Here is an 18,937-nt window from a genome sequence, read left to right on the forward strand (position 1 = left end):
TTGCTAATCTTTAATGCCTCTTGCAAAATTGCCTCCTAAAAGTTTTATCTCCATTAATAGTAATAAACATTTATTATATGCTTCAGCAACATCTGAAAGTTTTGAAGAATAACAACAAATTTGCCGAGAAAAATAGAACACTGTCCCATTTAAAAAAGCCAAGTGCATTAAAAGAAAAAGCAAGCTTACCTCAAAAAATTCACATTAGAATTGCATGTGTAGACCCTGCTTGGGAGAGACGAGCTGACTTCTGCTGGGTCTTCAAGAGGGACACAGTGGTGTCTGGGTTTAATCGTGTCCAGCTGTGCTCTGAAGGTACCAGGCCAGCCCCAGACCTGAGCCCTGTGCTGTCACCGTCAGTCTTCTCAACTGGAACAACAGAAAATGATCTTAGCATGCAGTGCTTCAGCTTCAAGACCCAATGATGGACATTTGCACTGACTGCTAGAGATTCAATACAGCCTTATACAAAGGGAAAGCCATTAACACTGCTGCTGTCAATAAGTGGTTCTCACTTGGCCTTTCCCAAGCAGAGGTGCCCTCTCAACACATCTTGGGAAAATGCAAAGCCCTTAAAAGCTATTTACAAAGCATTCTAACTCTCCCTTGGAAGGGTCACGTTTCTTGAAGATAATGATAAGTCCACAACAAACTTACTTAGACATCATCTGTGGCAAGAACACTTTATGATAAGAATTTGACTTTGAGCTGTCAATGCTTGGCTCACCAAATAAACCAGTGCTAATTTCAAACAGAGGTATTAAACAAAGACTTAAATTACCTTGTACTTTCATCTACTCTAATTCTCTTGTGTTCCTTTTTTCCCCCTTTTCCCTCTCAACCCCTACATAGTTCACCATCCATTTTCAAGGATGGATGCCTAAATGAAGCCCTTTATTAAGCCTCAATTTTTAAAAGCAATGTCACCTTGCAGTTTCCTTTCACTTCAGAAATTAAATTCCAGGAGCATATTCTTGAAAAGCCTACATCTATACTTATTTCAACTTTCTGGGGAATAATTGAGTATGGAAAGTAAGATTTAGCCTGATGAAAATTTTATTTCCATTTAAAAATAAAGAGGAATGCACAGAAAAGAACTTTTTCCCCTGTCTCCCTCGTTTTTTCTCTTCTGAAAGGTGAAGACAAAGGAGACGCATTACAATTCCATTTTTTCTCTATCAAAAATCTCACTCACCACCATGTCCTTAAGTTTTCAGATAGTAGAGCAGGCCGCCAAATACTATGCTATGTTCTTAGCATCTTGGCCTCGTGGGCCCTGCTCTGAGCAGGGTGTTGGACTGTATGTCCTCTAGTAGATCCTTCCCAATCTAAGTTATCCTGAGATTTTTTTCTGAACGACTTGTTCTGGCAGTCCAATTCCATGAGAATTTTACATATAAAATCTCTTAAGAAGGTATTTTTAATCTTAAATTATCTTCTCAGGTGTCATAAACTCAAAGACCTTTAACATGTTTAGAGAAAACTAGCACTGTAAGAAAACTAAGAGAACAGACCATAGGCCCTCACTTGGGCAGTGCTGAGAAAGAGCTTGGGGGAAAAATGGGCTAGTATTTACTGTAGAAGAACTGCCACATTCACAGGAATACATTTTCTATCTGTGATTCTGAAGTCAGGACACTGTTTTTAAAATCATCTTGAGCTCAAGTGTCACCTGGGTTGTGACAACTGTCACAACCATTTACAGCAGAAGGAGTGTGATTGCACACCTCACACCCCACCCTACCTGTGGTTCCCCAGGAACTGGGGTCACACAGCCCACAGCTCCTGCACCTCTACCCGACTCATGGTGACCTACACAGGCTGAACCACAGAACTGGTTGGCAGGCTTACTGAGCAGCAAAGAGCTGACTTTTCAAAGAGACCCACAGAAGACAACTTGCTCATGACTTTTCTTCTCCCAAATCCTTAATCATATTTATATATTTTGAATAATACTAGACCCAAGGCATGTAGTACAAAAAGTTCAATTTCTCTGTGTACCAGCTCTCATCGGAGAGGAATAAAAACATAAATTAAAAGATAGGCTATCCAGCGATTAAAATTCAACAATTCCAGCCCTAAGACACAATAAAGACAAGACATTAAAATATAATGTTTTCTACCATTAAGGTGGAAGAATGCCACAGAGGAAGTTCTCAAGTCCAACCTCATTTGTGTTGCTCTTCAAAGCTTAATACTCATCTTCTCTATCCTTCTCTCTGTTTCCTTTCAGGAATTTCAGATATTCCCCTCCTAGTCCCAGCACTACGCACACTGGCCATCCAACTCCATCACTGCTGGTGGAACCACCTCAGCAAGAAAGGGCAAACACTCTCAACACACCACTAGGCTGTGGGACTAACCAGGAGGGAGATGCATATCCTTTCTTCATTTTTCAAAAATCACAAGCAAAATACAGCACATTTGCAGCTTTATTGTAATAACATGATTTCAAAGAAAAAACATCATCACCTGTTTTAAAGCTGAGCCTTTGCCTCAGAGTCTAAAAGAACTGTTTGAAACAGAGGATTTTTTCTTCAATACCTTCCCTATCGTTTGCTTTGAAGCTCATTATATTAGTGAGAGCAATTGAGGAGCTAAGTCAAATCTAGGAATCCTGAGGAGAGCTGTGCATGACGCACAGCTGGTATGTAGGTCTGTGGCAAGGATGCAGGTCAAATCACATCAGTAGGACTCCCAAGAACACGGAGTGCCTCAGAGAACATGGGACAGACACCAGCTCACAGGCTGGACCCCAGCAGCAGGGAAGATGCTTTGTTCACTCCTCAGCAAAGGGGACAGACCAGGCTGCTCAAACCTTCCAGGCTTACCCAGAAGATCATGAACAGTACAGCATTATTATTTTTTGTGTCTAATGCCATTTTTCAAATAAATTTAAGGGAAAAAGCAACATTACACTTATAATCCACTATCACCTGCCAGTGACTGCAGCGTGCCCTAAAGCATGTCTCAGCTATTATTCTAGCTGGCTAGATGAAGGTCACTGACACTGCTAACACCTCTGACATTTTATAATCAATTGCCAGCATTTACAGAGGAGAAAATATCTCTGGCATTGAGCACACTTGGAAAGAAAGAAACTCATTTCAATTACTCTTAAGCTTGCTGTCTCTGATAGCCAAAACATGAAACGACGATGCAACCTAGCCAGCCAAATATTAGTGAGATTGGTTTCTGGCATCCAATGCCATATTCTGTTTGTATATAAACAACTGCAGTTTATCTGCCTCTTTAAAATAACTGCAATATGAATCATCATAAGGATAGCAGCAAAGAAACAGTCAAATACTTGTAATTGGAAAAAATATCATTTAATTCTCAAAGCAACTGACTACAAATACCAGACAAGCTAGCACTGAACACCTACTGGAGCATTCTCATACCTTGTGTGGCCACTCTTGGAAGCAGTGCTGACCTTTATGAGGCCCTCTGCTGCTAGAAAAGTCTGACATTGCATATTCATCCAGTGCCTGCTTTCATCTCGAGGACAGGAACCGAGATTCCCGCTCTTTAAACGATCCTTGATTTTTAGTCAGATGTTATATTTCCCTCCCTTAGAAGTGAGGACAGAGAACTTAGGAAGAGAGATTTCAAAACAATACTTTGTAAACAGTTCTCAAGTCCCCTTTGATTTATAAGCTGCCAAAATGTTGGATGAGTTCAGCAGCTGGGAAGCCTGAGATTTGACAGCTCTGCTCTTACTCAGTGGTTCAAAGTGGTTCAAAGGAATCACTCTGAATTAATGCAGAGCCTCAGAGAACATGGAGATCTCAAACTTAAGACCTCTTAAAGACCACTGTTTCCGTTAAAATTCTTGCTCCTGAGAGTCCTTCCAGTGTTCCAGCTCCTATTACAAGCCATCACTCAGCTCTTGCTATTCACGGGAGCTAGTTGCCTTATGGGATAATGTTTGTGTCAAATACAATCGCTAAAGGCGCTCCAATTTACACTAATAATTGTCATTAGGAAAAGAAAAAAATGGTTGCATTTTTGTCAGAAAAGAACCATTTCCCAGTGTTTAGCATAGGCTGGATAATGGTCACAGGCAGCATCTTGGCTCAGCGGGAAGCACCGGTAGGTGGTAAATGAGAGTGCTGCAGAGGGGACAGATATTTTTCAAGGGGGGAGAAGGAAGAGTGTCTGCCGAAGGAGGCACCCTGACGGCACGAGATTTATGCATCCACCCTCATGTCAGTCAGGGAGGAGGGAATCATTATGCAGGGCCAGCTGCAGGGGTGTGCGCTGCTGTCTGGAGAAATTAGAAGTCTAGCAATGAAAGATAAAGAAGGGAGAAATGACAGAGTGAATGAAAACCCCATGATAAACCCATTTAGGCTCTCTTCTCCCCAGGATGAAAGATGAAGTGTAATCTTTTTTGGCATATATCTTGGCTGAGACTCAAACAAATATGCCTAAATATACACATGTGCACACCCCAGAGATGCGCACTGCCACTGTCCACCAAGATGACCACTAACTTCAAAGAGTACTAAGCAGGACTTCTTCTCCTGCATAGTGAGTTATATTCTGGGGAAAGATCTGAGCATGTGAAAACACTTTTGATTCCAGTAAGTCTCATCTGCTCCCGAATGTCTTCTTTGTTTAAACACCTTCGAAGCAATCCTTCCATTTGAATACCTCAGGGGAGTGGCAGTGGAAGGAAAGGAAGTGGAGAAATGACAGAAACGCAAGACGCTGAAAAGCAACGGAGCTCAGGCTTTGTTGTTTGGCTTAGAAGTTTCCAATTTCATGTGGCATTCCTGCACCAAAGAGAATTTGTGTCCAAGTCAGGCAGTTCTGCATAACTTCTTGTCCTAGTTAAGACAGTGTTTCTTTTTCTCCCTCATCAGTATAGTCAAAGAAACAAAATACTCATAATACTTTTTCATTATGTTTGTTAATAAAAACAGTGTTGAGTTAGGCTCTCAAGTCCTACTGGTAATGGCTAGCAAAGGAATAGCGAAAGAGTGAGCAAGAAAAACAATGATCGTGAAAGCCCCTTGTTAAAATTCCACCCCTCAGCCTACCAGGGGATGTGTTTGGTAATTTTTCCTTCTGCCTGTCTTGATCATTACTAAAGCCTCAGGGCCTGTGAAATTCTTCCAAGAATGCTAATGCCCTGCGAGAAGCAAAACAGTATGAAAAGGAAACTGTTCAATGAACATCTTTCTGAGGCAGGAGGAAGGGAGGATGCACTCTGATATCTTATTTTCAAGGTACATACACTGAGCAATGGTGTTAGCCTGATTCTTTACCACGAACAGAAGAAATAAATTATGCCCAGCATGCCAACACTGTGACTTATGCCATTTTCTGTCCTTCAGTATAAGATCCTTGAACAGTTTTATAAGAATGTTTTGTTCATGTATGAGCATGAGAATTAGAAAAAACACAACAAAACAATTCTACAGTTGGAGTCTTCCTTTCCACAACATATATATACATTCAGAAATGTGGGTATTTGCTTTTCTTTTAAAATACTTAGAAAAAAACTCCCCTCTTGCTTTGTTTTTCTTTTTTCTTTTTTCTTTTTCTTTTTTTTGTTGTTTGTTTGTTTGTTTTCCTTGTACAAGGCAGCTCTTTTGCAATATTCTTCCTGGCTGTGTGATCTATCAAAAGTTAAAGAGGATTATGCTATCAGATTTCAGATTAACCACTGACCACATTTGTGACTACCTGCCATGTTACACAATCACTTACACCTGTACTCTGTGAGTCCAGCATCTTAAAGCTTCAGATAAGTAATTCCACTCCCAAATCTATAGCTGGGGGAATTGAGACATTGAGTCATGGTGCAAATGGGGTACAAAAGTGGAGAACGTGGCCCTCTGATGAATTAAAACAAATGGAAATCACACACACGCAGACTGAGGAAACGTAACTCTGAAAGCCAGTGTTTGATCAATGTTATATGAAAAAGCAAAGGAATAAAACAGATTTTTACAGTGAACTACAAAACTAAAATTGCAAAATTCCTAAGCCACAAACCCATGTAATTGTCAAAGCACAAACAATACTTCTTACAGTAAGGCAGTTATGTTTCACACTTTTTCTAAGGAAAATAAGGATAGGCAACGGTGTAATATTAATATCAATTCAGGAAATACATTCCATAGTAAGATATCAAATATATTATGAAAGGAGAGAAAAGGAACATGGTTATTTATCTGGCTTGAAAACAGCACAGTGTCAAGTTAATTTAAAATTCAATTTCAGTTTAAAGCATTACAAGGAAGAGAGAACTCTATGTATCATAGGTTGTAAATTGAAATCCTAGCCAGGCTTTTGTCTGCCAACTAGTTGTGTATCAGCTATAAAGCCAGATTGTGGGCGCTTCTTTTAGGAGATTGGGCTGCAAGGCTCTCATAAACCACATTCAGAGAACTTTGTCATTTACTGTTTCCAAAGGCATTTTATTTAAAGTTTCTCATATTCAGTTACTTAACTGAAAACTGCTTTTACAATAACCCTGAGGTAACTTGCACAACGTGGAGCGCAGCACAGAAAAGCGTGCAGGGCCCTACCCTTCAGGGGGAACCAGGAGGATCTCATAGGCATTCACACAAAACCAAATAAGCAAGAGCAATTTGTGAGCAAAAGCAGCTTTTAGCAGAACACAAAAAAAGGAGTGAGAGTGAGTCAAGGAGGAATTCTGTCTTCCAGTAGCCCCTCTCCAGCCCAGAGGCCTGAATGATGACAAAAATGCAAGTATACCCCTGACCTCTGCTCCTCCAAAAGGAAGGCAAAGAAAAGCGGCCCTTTACAGCAGCTGTGGCCGTTTTTATTTAGTCTCATAGGCCTTCAATCTCAGTGTACAAACACGCTGCAAAATCTCCAAAGCTAGCTGAGGGAACAGACAACACCTTGGAAGGGTTTGTTTTTGGCAAAGCGGAATGTAAGGTGTACGCAAACCGGTACTCCAAAAAGGCACTGAAATTTATCTCCATTGACACATCCACAGCTGGGAACAGCAGGAGCAGCTTTTTCATACTCACCTCGCTCAGTGCTATTTTGGAGATACGGGGAGAACACTTTGGAGTTGATAGAAAAGTGATTTTTAATTTCAATAATGTCTTTTATTCTGCCTTTGCAAATTACATAATTTTGCATTTGCTTAAGAATGCTCATTACATATAATTACATTTGCATTTTTCATAAAACAATAATATCCAAAAATTGTGGAGGTTCAAAAAAGCCAAGGAGTGAGGAATTTGATGGGGCGTGAGATGGAAGAGAGCTATTTTCCTCTCCTTTTTAAAGAAATACATCTGGGCTTCCTCCTTCTCCCACAGCCAAGTTTGAGACCGTAGGTATTCTCCCCAGCCTGCTTCTCACTTATACTCTCGCCACTGGAATGGTTTATTCACATTTTTGCCTTACTATGCATTTTTGGACCTACAGCTCTGAAGTGTTTTTTTATACATTTTTTTTCCATTGGCACTTACTCTGGAAACTGCCATCACTGCACCAATATTTATGCACGTGGTGATACAAAAATATGCCATTTGCTTTGATGTGCAGGACATTTAGCAGTGATAAGAAATCCTACTGACGTCATCATTATATGGTGGTATAATCAAAAGCTTTAAGACTGAAATACTCATTCAGTGTCCCTTGCAGAATGGCCAAAACAAGCCCCAGAGTTGCTTAAATTTCTGCAAAAATTAGGAAATGCAAAAAAAAAATCACCCAAACTACCCAAACTTAAAACTGCATCAGAACACAGCACAACGACATTGCACACAAGAAACATACAATGCTTGCTTTCTTTCTGTGCTAGCCATTATGCAGCATGTGACTCTCCATTCTAATGCTATTTTATTAAAACATTTTTGGTAGCCAGATGTTGTCAACACAAATCAGGAGGAGCTGAAGCTGAAAATGCCAGCTACTCCTAGAAATAATCAAGGGACTAAACCAGCCCCTGTCAGGGATGCCCCTCACGTGACGGTGGGAGCTTTCTGCAGAGGAGGCTTCAGTCTCTTTTGAGCTTGATGGAGGCTGGGAATTAGAGCTTTACTGGGCTCTGTACAAGCTGTTTGATACCATCTGATCACAAGATGGGCCCAAACATCTCTCAAAGATGAGTAGAGATGATCTGACACAGACACAAAACATTATTAAAAGGCTTTCCCTTCAAAAAAGGCTGGATAATATGATGAAATGCTGGATAAAACAGCAGCTTACAGCGCATGTTAAAGAAAGCAATAGCTCAGCAGAAGAGTGCCAGCAGACTAAGACTTAGCATTTTCAGTTCTTTCATCTTTAAAAACTAAACAGATTGTTTTTGTTTTAAAATGATTTTAAATGTTCTTTTTACTTTTGGTTTGCACACAAATAATAAAGAAACTTCATATGTTCCAATACTGTGCTAAAAAAGCGTTTAAAGTTTTCTACAAATTGGAAGTACTTCAGAAAAAAAAAGATATATATGAAAAAACCCCAAAATATATAATCAAGTTCTTTGAAGTCATTTTATGCCCTACTCAGACTTTCATACTAATTGGTGAGTTTCTCATTTCATCTTCTCAGACACAGATAATTTCTAAGTGATTGAGATTTAGATGCACTATTTTAATACTAATGGTGTACTTAAATGAGGTTAGATTTTAATAAAATTCTAGGCATTCATGATAGAGAAAGGCTTACACTTGGGGGTATATTTTTACCAAAAAAAGAAAGGTAGGCTGCTCTATCATAAAATGAGTCAACTCAGATAATTATGTAATCACTATTCATGATAATCCCACTACTAAGTATCATGAAAAAACACCAAAAATATATAAACCCTCAATACTCACATGAAAAGCCTTTGCAGGTCCAATCTTTCCTCATTCTTAGCTTACATGCAAAACCCTCGGTAAACAGATGCGTTAGGGAGTGTTAACACAGGTTACTTGGGATTAACTGAATCAATTCTAATTTGGCCAGTAAAAACCTTGACCACTTCCAAACTTGTTCATTTTCCAAAATAACAGCAATTAAACCTCAATAAATTCAACGAGGAATAGTGCAAGGTCCTGCATTTGGAGAGGAACTGGAACAAGCCCAAGCATCAGGACATGAGTGGGACCACCTAGAAAGCAACTCTGCAGAAAAGAGAGGCTTGGTGGACAACTAGCTGAACATGAGCCAGCAGTGTGCCCTTGCTACAAAAAAAAGAAACCTGATAGGATCCTGCTGTATTAAGCAAAGCACTGCCATCAGGTTGAAGAGAGATCTTTCCCTTCTATTCAGCACTCCTGGAGTACTGTGTCCAATTCTGGGCTCTCCAAGATGAAAGATACATGGACATCTTGAAAAGAGTCCAATGTAGGGCCAGAAGATGATGATGGGACTGGAGCAGCTCTCCTCTGAGGAAAGGTTGAATGAGCTGAGGCATGTTCAGCCTGGAGAAGAGGAGAATCGAGGAGATCTCATCAATGTCTATGAATACTTAAAGGGAAGGTGCAAAGAAGACAGAGCTAGCAGTGCCCAGTGCCAGGACAAGACGCAATAGGCACAAACTGTTACACAAGAAGTGTCATCTGAACATGAGGAAGCTCTTCTGTGCTGTGCAGGTGATGAGCACAGGTTGCCAAGAGGCTGTGGAGTCTCCTCCATGGAGATATTCAAATGCCGGGATGTGGGCCTGGGCACACATCTGGTGTGTTCCTGCTGGAGCAGCGGTTGGAAAAACAGACCCAGAGGTCCCTGCAAACCTCAGCCATTCTGTGAATTCAGGAGCCATGTTAGGACTAACATTCTAATTTTACGATTAATATTTTAAAATCTGTATCTTGCCTTTGAAATACATAATGATGAAAAAATAATTTACTATTACAAGTGCATTGGTGCTAATACCTGCACAAATGTTGCAGCAGACCTTTTTCAGTAAAGAATTATTTGCAGAGCTAGTTTAAGGTTGCAAATAAGACTGTAGTATGTCCAGAGGTTAGACTTCAAACAGCTTAGCAATGGCCTAGAGATGTAATCTTTTAGAAGTATAGTAGCTTCAGCCTTGCACTGATTTTCCCACGGAAATGCAATCAATTAATATTTGAGTTTTAGTTGTATCCAAACCACTTCTTCAATAGTTTCAAGTGCCACACTCATTTCCAGCAGCTCTTTTTAAGCAGCTAACAACATGAAAAATTTAAACAGGCAAGAATGCTTTATTCCTTTGCCATTCCTGAGCCATTGTGACTGCTGTTGCTGGGTGCTTTCCTCCTTCACTTGGGCCCTGTCCAGATCCTCCTCTCTGGGAGGTATCCCTGACCCACATTTGAAGGAGGACTTTGTGGTGGGCTTCTGTGGTTTATGCAAAAAGCTGAGATCACCTGCAACTCTGCTCTCTCCATGTTAAAGACAGAGCCTGTAATGACTGAGGCCTCAATGTAAAGCACTGTTTGTTCAAAACAGAAACAATGCAAAGGAAAGTCCAAATGCAACAAGCAGTTCATACATCTGCATGGCTCACGAGGAGTCATATGCCTTCTGCATGAAAGTCCTGGAAGGGTTTCTCTGCTTGCTCAACTGTGAATTGGGATTGTGTCTCACAGCTGTCATTTGCTGCTGTTTGAAGTCCTCTTTCCACATCTTAAATGAGGGCAGAAAATATCCTCCATAGGAAAAAGTGTTTTCAGAACCTACAGAAATTGTTTTACCACCTCACCTATTCAGCCTGGAGCACAAAGAAAGCCTAGAGAAACAGATGCAAGTGCAACCTGCCAGAGCTACAGGTGCTGACGATGCTGTGACTCCATAGCATCTGCTGCTGTCCATAGTGATTGTGCCTGTTACCCTGAGTGAGGGGACCTGTATTCTACACCTCTAACCCACCTGTTCCTGCAATACTGAAACACAAATTCGGATGGATTTTTTGTATGTTCCTATTGGTCTTCCAAGTATCTTCCATAGATTCAACTGAGAAGTTGATGCACTACTTCAATCTTAATTTTCTCATAAATATTATGCAAAGGGATCATAGAAGAAAGCCTATTAAATTCTCAGAACTGCACTACAAGTCAGTCTGAAGAGGTGTCCTCCTCTTGCCAAGTATTAACCAGCTCACAAATACTGCATGTCCAGCAAAGAAACTCTTGCTTAAGGCAAAGCATTACTGCCAGGGTACAAACATGTCATGACTGCACATTATTACGATCCTTCAAACATAGCCTCACCTAATCTTGTGCTGAAATCTATTAGCTTCAGTTAGAGAATAAATATTATTGTAACGAATAAATAAATATCCTCCAAATAAATAAGAAAGAGATGCTTTTGCCTTTGCCAGGGAACAATTACAGGGAACTCGCGTGCAGACAGCATGGCCATTCCTCGCTGCAGAACACATCGCTGTCACAGCATATGACTCTCGTGCAATACTGCATCAGGAGACAGAAAGTCAAATAATCTCTTTTGCTTTGATGAAAGCATGAGGAAGTGAACTCAGATAAAAGCAGGGAGTAATCTGTTTAAACAGCTTGTGTCCAAAGTTGAAATTAAACAAAATCAATAACAAATACAAGCTTGCTGGAGAATCTGCTTTGAGCACGACGTAAAAAAGAGATGAAATGTGCCTACAAAGATATTTCATGCCATAATATCCTATACGAGAAAGGAGCACAGACCTTCCACTGCTTTAATTACATGTGTTTATTTATTTAGTTGTGCCTCTCTACAATTTCCAGTATTTGTCAGTAATGGTGCAGTTAAAGAAGCTTTTGGGTAATTGAGAGGTAATGATATTAGAGTAAATTAAGATTTATTAAAAGAACAAAGAAAGAAAACAGATAATGAAAGCCCTCTTCCATTTCCACTATTTAGCCCCAATCTTTGGTGGCACAGTTCTGGCACATATCTATTCAGGTCAGGTTTTTAGCTCAGCTACTGTTGTGTGCAGAGGTAGCACAGAAATGCTTGCATCTATGCTGTCACAAAATGGTTTTTAAAGAACTGGCCTTGCACGCTTTGGGGAAGACACGGTTCAACAAGTCTTCTGTGCTTTTTTAAGGGAAAGAAAAAATACATAACTTCTGTTTACTGGGTAGGAGTAATAATACCTTCCCACTCCCATGGAAGATTCGGTGTACATATCTATAAAGACGACAAAAGAAATGTTGACAGAATAAGTGAATATTGCATCTGCATTTGGATCGCTGTAACACATCTTTCCTATGCCTCAGTAGTCAAAGGGGTGAAAGTAGCTGCAAGGAGAGCAAACAACTGGTGTTTCAAGATAAATGTATTCAGGAAAGGAAGCAAAGCCTAAAACAATAATTGCAAGCTTCTGAGAAAAGGCATGAGATGTTCATTGACATTTTCTACGTGGACAGCCTGTGAAAACTTCCCTGTTAGCCTCCCTTTTGCTGAAGTAAAACCAAAACAACAACACTTTTTGAAAATATTTTTTTGTAGAGAAAAGACCAGCACTACTAAATACAGTGTGCAGTGAGGGCAGGCAAATGGAAGCATAGCAGCACTATTTACAGCACCTGGGAACACTGAGTTCATTATGTTCTTTAAAAAATGCAAAATGATTGCAATCCTAACAACAAGAAATACGTAGCACAAATTGCCAACTTCATAACCTACTTCCTTCTAAAACCCAAGTGAAGATAGCTTTGCAGATTTTTGTTGCTCTTCTCAGCAGCCAGCGAGGATGCTCCTCCTACAAATGAACTCTTGTACAGGCCAAAATTTTCCAGAAGGAAGCAGGACGATGACAACATGCAGGCTGGCCAAAATAAATAGTTTCTGATTCATTAAGTAGAAGACAGAAATTGGTATTTATATCCTTTGTAGCAATAGAACAAATAAGCTTCAAATTCCACGTACATTGTTTGGTCCTCCTAAGAATTCGGAAAGGGACAGCTGAGCAGCAGCCCTGTGAGCACGGCAACTTGGGGTCTGGTGAGTCTGTTTGTCACCGAGAACCAACCATTTGAATACAACACAACAGCCCCGTGGCCGAGGGTTTAAGCAACCTTTTACAAGGAGTGAGTCCTCATGTTTCTTTGGAAGGCTTTGGCTTCAACAAGAAACAGTTGCATCATGCACTCCTAATTACTTCAGCAAGAGCTGGGATCCCTCTGCAAGCATTTCAGAACATTCCGTAATTTGGAAAATTAAGGTGTTGCATGATCTTCCCCAGTCTTGACAGCAGAATTTTCTGCAGAGCTTATTTGAATTTGTTAAAGAGAGAAATAAAAGGCATACAAAAATTATGGATATACCAAGCATAAACTTTCAGATGTAGCACTGGTCTGCCATGTATGGCTTTCAGAAGTGGTAGCAGTATATTCCTGCTGCACTATTTTCCCCTGAAAGTCCATCTAACTTCGTTTCGGTGAAAAGCAGATTTGTTATTTTCCCTCAGTAAGTAGCACCACAATTATTCTTGCCTCCTTGTAAGAATGAGCAATCTCTGCAGAAGATGATCTATAAAGTTTCTTAACTTTCCTGGGAGGAATATATATTTTATTGTTCAATTTGGTTTCTCAGTAACACATATCTCTGTCTTCGGTAGTGAAGTACAAGGAGCTCTGATCAAACATTTTAACATGGGGAAAAGAAAACTGTGTTTTATGGGGAACACATACATACAAGGACACAGACACGCTACATGATTATGAGAAAAGGCTGCAGTTTCTTGTATTTATATGTATTTCTTTATAATATACATATTTTTCCTTTGTTTATGCACAGGTGTGCTATTGATATGCTAGTGCTTCCAATGGTACCTCACTGAGCTGTATTTCTTTTTCGCTGTATATGCATTCCTGGAATGCAGTTAGTTACAAGGACAGGCAAACATCTAAGACACCAGCATGCAGCTCTCATCTTTCAGACTAGGCATACATCGCTGGCTAATTTCATGCCAAAATGTAATAGTAAGCTCTGTACATTGATTCAGCATAAACTGAGGTTGGCCAGCATTTATGATAAAGCCTCGTTGTAACATAAACTGCAGTTGGCGGCTGTTTACTCTCCCCACTGAGTGGCAAAAAGAAGCAGCCCAGCAGCAGACGTCCTCTTGACAGACCCCACTGTGGGCTGCAGTTTCAGCACAGGGTCAAAACCTCTCCTCGGAAGGGTAAAAGCTGCAGCTTGCCCAGCTGCATCCACCTGGGTTGGGCAGCCTAAGCGTTCTGTAGTGGCTGGAGTCTGAGCGTCAGAGAAAAACAATGGCAAAAAGCACAGAAGCGTGTTTGCAACTATCTGCTGCTATCTGTGTATCTGCAACAATGTAATCTCGCTCCCAGGCCGCTATCTTGAGGAGTTTGCTGTCTCTGGCATTCGTTGCAAGGTTTTCATTCTACTTCTGTACACAATGCGCTTTCCAGGAAGCATTTGCTTACTTAATTCTCTAAAAAGATATTGCATATTTATTTTGCAAGTTGCAAACAACCTTCCTCTCATTTACAGCCCAATTCCACGGCAAGCTCTGAGTGCGTGGACTGTGCTTGGCCCATAGGGATGTGCCTCATAGGCAGCTGTGCTTATTTCATTATAAACTGTAATGCAATACAATCCTACAGCTCTAAGGTAAAAGCACAACCAACTCATAAAGACACTTGAAGACTTAAATCCAATTCCTTGTCATGAGAGACTTTCAGCAGTTAAACTATCCATCTTCATCACCGTAATTCAACAGAAGGCTTCTTATTACGCAACAGTATGAAAACAAAGTCACAAGTAATTAACATTTAGGGGGATATGTGAATATAAGAACTGGCAGATCAAGCACAGCATTATTTGTTCAACCGATGCCCTGAAATCAGTATTCTTGTGGTCAGAAGCAATTTGACTCATCTCAACTTCTACCTTGGTTGAATTTCTCTTTTGATTTCTCTGTCAGGACCGTGGGGCAAGCAGCAAATTCATTTGTTCCCCCAGGGAGAGCACAAAGTGCAGCAGCTCTTTGGTGGCATACAAGAGGCAACTTAGGCCATTTTTTTTTCTTTCAGTCTCAGGTCAGACCCATGGGTCACTCTGTGTACATGGGATTTTAAGTGGAGGTCAGCAGCCTGTCTGTTGCATGTAATTAAATTTGTTTTACAAGCTTATCTAGGCAGTAAGTAATGAAATATCACTTCTCTCAGGACGAGATTTTCATTGTTCTGAGTTGCCTGACAATAGGGCTTTTCTCAGTCTTTGTTACCAAGCAAATGTGAAATTTCAGAAGAGCTATGGCTGGTAAATCTACAAGAACTGCAAAGGACCATGCAGGGTCCAAGTACCAACAGCCTTAAAGATCATAATAATTAACGTAGGCATTCCTTAATGCCGCTTCCCAATCTGTACCCAGATTTTTCTCAACTTGTTAACAATAGCAATGTTATAACACAGACAGAGAACATTCTATCTTTGTTCTTATGTTAGCAAAGATATATCCACAGAAAAATGTGAACAACATTTTTTAAATTCAAATCCTTTTTTTTCAAGTCAGAACTACATCAAAATCACCTTAAGAATATCTGTAGATATTTTCCTAACTTAGAAAGCTCATTAATCAAATGAAAGGATTACAAAACCTTAATCCAAGTATTATTTTAAATTATTTCTACTCTTTCACAACATTGAAGCATACTGAATTCATAAAAATTTAAGCACTCCCTGAATGAGCCATTATGAATCAAATTTTCCAAATGAGGGACAAACCCATTTCAGACTCTGAATTTTTGCATACAGGCTAAAGAAGTATATGCCTGGTGTACACTTGTACAACTGCCCCACACTTCTTTCTAGCTTGGATTACTATTCCTGAATCCCCAGATTAATCAGATGGGAGAAAAGGAAGCAAAAAATCTGCCCCTCTGTGTAGTTACAGCAGTCTAACTCCACCTCTGAGAGTTGTCCCTTTAAAGTGCCTTGGAAAGAGCATTTCTTACATGTTGGCTTAGCAATCAGTTGGAAATGGGATTAGGATAACATGAAAGGGAGTGCTTCCTCATGCAGATTTACACCAAAACAACTTGGCTGATGCAAATTTGCAGAAGACAAAGGCAGAGTTTGAGAGAGAGGCCTCAGGATTTACAACTGCAAACAGAAACTTACTGGAGACTAAATAATTACCTTGCTTCTCCTCAAAATATTCAGCTAGATTTGACTGCACAAAGTATGTTCCGTGTCCTGAAAAAAGCTGTAGTGCAGAAAAATTTGCAACAAGTGCAGCAACGTTTACATCAACAGACTTTTAGATACAGGACTATATAGCCTAGCATGCAAGGCTGCAAAGGAGATGCAGAAGGGTATGATCAAGGTCAAACAAATTGTAAGTACTCTAGAGAAAGTGAATAGAAAATGATTTTCACCACATTTCACAATATGAAAAATCACAGAGCACTCAAGAGAATCATCAGAAGTCAGATTTATAGAAGGCTTGTTTCAAGACCGCAGAAGGGAAAAAAAGTCTTAAATAACCTAGGAAAAGCCCATCACAAACTCTTCAGACAGCTTCATCAATATCTCCTAGCACCTGTCATCTGTTTAATAGAGACAGTTTGCCCGTACAGATTACTCAACCTACCCTTTGTTTCCACAGCAGAGCTTAGCAATTGTGATGGGTGGCAGACTGAGAACCTAAAAATTAAGTTCACATAATCCCTTAGACTGAGGTGACAAATCTGCACGGACACTGTTAAGCTGCAACAAGTGATTCCAATAATGAGTATATGTTTACCGTGTAATTACTGTCTCTATAAATCCCAGGGGAGCACTGTGCGAAGAATTACATAAAGTATTAATGCAGTTTAAAAAATGATCTGAATGCATATAGAGTTATGAGGCCTACTTACTTTTCAGGTCTGTGTGTGCCCATTTGAGGTAAAACTATAAAGCAGCACACCCAATCGTCACTATGAACTGCTGATTTTAAAAAGGAACTAATCTGTTACATTATTTGTACCGTGACAATTATAATAATTTCTTTTAAGGGTCGTAATACCAGTTATGCAGGCTATGATATAAATAAGAGACAGCGTCAGCCGATTCACTGAAGCAGCTACATTCATCCACAATTACACACAAACGCCCACGAAAGAAGGTACAAGCTCACCATCAGCTCAAGTGATTTATCAACGATTATCAATTATTCACTGTGATAAACACAAATACCACCGGCAAGTTTTTCTCCTTACTAGCACCAAACCACCACATGGCTCTTGCAGTTTTGCTGCTTACAACCTATTTTCCTCAGAAGGCTGTCTGAAATAGCCAGAATTCTCAGGTAAAACATTGGGAAATTTAGAATTACCTCCAGCTTCCACCTCTTTCCTGGATTAATAATAATATTTAAGAGATTTCTAACCACACTTGAAAAGAAAGAACAGCTACGGGACTACTTCTTCCCTCCCTGCTCTCTGGAGAGAAAAATGCATGGAATGTATTTAAATAATGCAGTTGAACTTTTTACAAGCAAAAACCCCTTCTTCGTTTTGAATTACTTATTTGTAGTGAGTTACTCGTTCAACACCAGCCAAAATAAAGTTTATCCATTTAGAAAGAACTAACCGAGTCAAAACTCTTAAAATTCTGTCTTAATGCTGTTTTTCTCCTATTGTTAATTCAGCAAGTTAAGAGAAAGGAAACTGATTTTAATTCATTTAACAGAATCCCAAAGACTAGATTGTTCTGTTATGAACAGATGCCTCAAAGATTTTCTGCCAGTGCTGTTTCCTCTCCAGCTGGGAATAAAGTTTTCCCCCCATTAATACAAGTCAATCATTCTCTGCCTCTCAAATTCATCTTTGAAGTTTCCAGCCATCTCAATGTTCCTTTCATGAATGCAGATTTCTTTTTAGCATGTAAGAAGTTTCTTTTTATTGTATTTGTATTTGTTGATGAAGTTTGGAAAACGATACGTTCAACTATACATTATATAATGTGTAGTAAAAGTACAGGCAATGATAGATGACAACCACATGCAATATGACGGTCATCTTGGTACTTTCAAGAAGATGACCCTGTCCTATGCAACATGCATACCCCTCTGGACATTTTGGTAATATACACAGTGACACAATTTGTTTTACTTTGATCAGAGCACTGTGAAAGGTGAGGGAGGCAAAGAAGGTTCTCCAGCACCAGGAAAGTGGTGGAGAACAGCACAAGTACTTCACAAAACAGCCAGTTCACCTCGCAAAATAGAGCTGCAAAGTAATTACTTTCCATAAAGCAAAACACTGCAGGCTCAACAGCGCTCTCATCTCTGGAATTCAAGTCTAATACAAGAAATTGGAAGAGTGCCAGCATTTTGGGAGGTTGCTACTAAATCAAAGGTGGTAGCAAAAATACCTTTTGATGTAAACAACCAGTTTGATTAACAGGGTAATGGGGCAGAATGCTTCTCACTGTGTCTAACCTCATCACACTGAGTCTTTATATACTCTCTCCAAATTCTCCTTTGGGAAGATCAAGTTTGCCATATTTCATTCTGATATTAGTCTTCGAGCATAAATAATATATGGAGATGAGCTAAAATGCCTCATTGATTAAAATTCTAGACTGTGAGCTTGTCACATTTCAACGTGCAAATTGCTTCTGTCTGGCCTGCTTTCAGAAGTCACTCATCGAAATATATAGATGCTTGATTTTAAGTTTGGTATTACTGCTGCGATTTTTCTCTACAATGGATTTGTAAGTAATGAAATATTTGGTCAAATGATTACCTAATGAGACGACAATATTACACAACGTGGTCGCCTTCACACTGATGTGAATAATACAGCCACATATTGGGTTAAAAGCAAGCCCGGAGGTTTCTACCATGGCATTTTAACCGTAGCTAGAGCCCTCAGCCCAAGAAATCAAGCAGAAATGGAAGACTGCGGATACCAAATCTGCAGAGTAATAACCTTTTACGTATTTACAGGCAATTCTTAAACACCAAATCCATCTAGGTAGTTGCAGGCTTTCCTTGGAAACCAAACACAAA

The 18,937-nt window shown here is 39.8% G+C and overlaps 1 protein-coding gene across 1 annotated transcript in view; it reads right to left on the reverse strand.

Moving 5' to 3' along the window:
* The window catches only part of PLXNB2 (plexin B2), a 237,336-nt gene that overhangs the window by 173,440 nt on the left and 44,959 nt on the right, over positions 1-18,937 (reverse strand). The window contains exon 2 of the mRNA XM_010706204.2: positions 190-369. The gene's annotated coding sequence lies outside the window, so the exon portion shown is untranslated. The remainder of the gene's footprint in view (positions 1-189; positions 370-18,937) is intronic.

This window comes from Meleagris gallopavo, chromosome 1, assembly GCF_000146605.3.
Source record: "Meleagris gallopavo isolate NT-WF06-2002-E0010 breed Aviagen turkey brand Nicholas breeding stock chromosome 1, Turkey_5.1, whole genome shotgun sequence".
In the NCBI taxonomy this organism is placed as follows: Eukaryota; Metazoa; Chordata; class Aves; order Galliformes; family Phasianidae; genus Meleagris; species Meleagris gallopavo.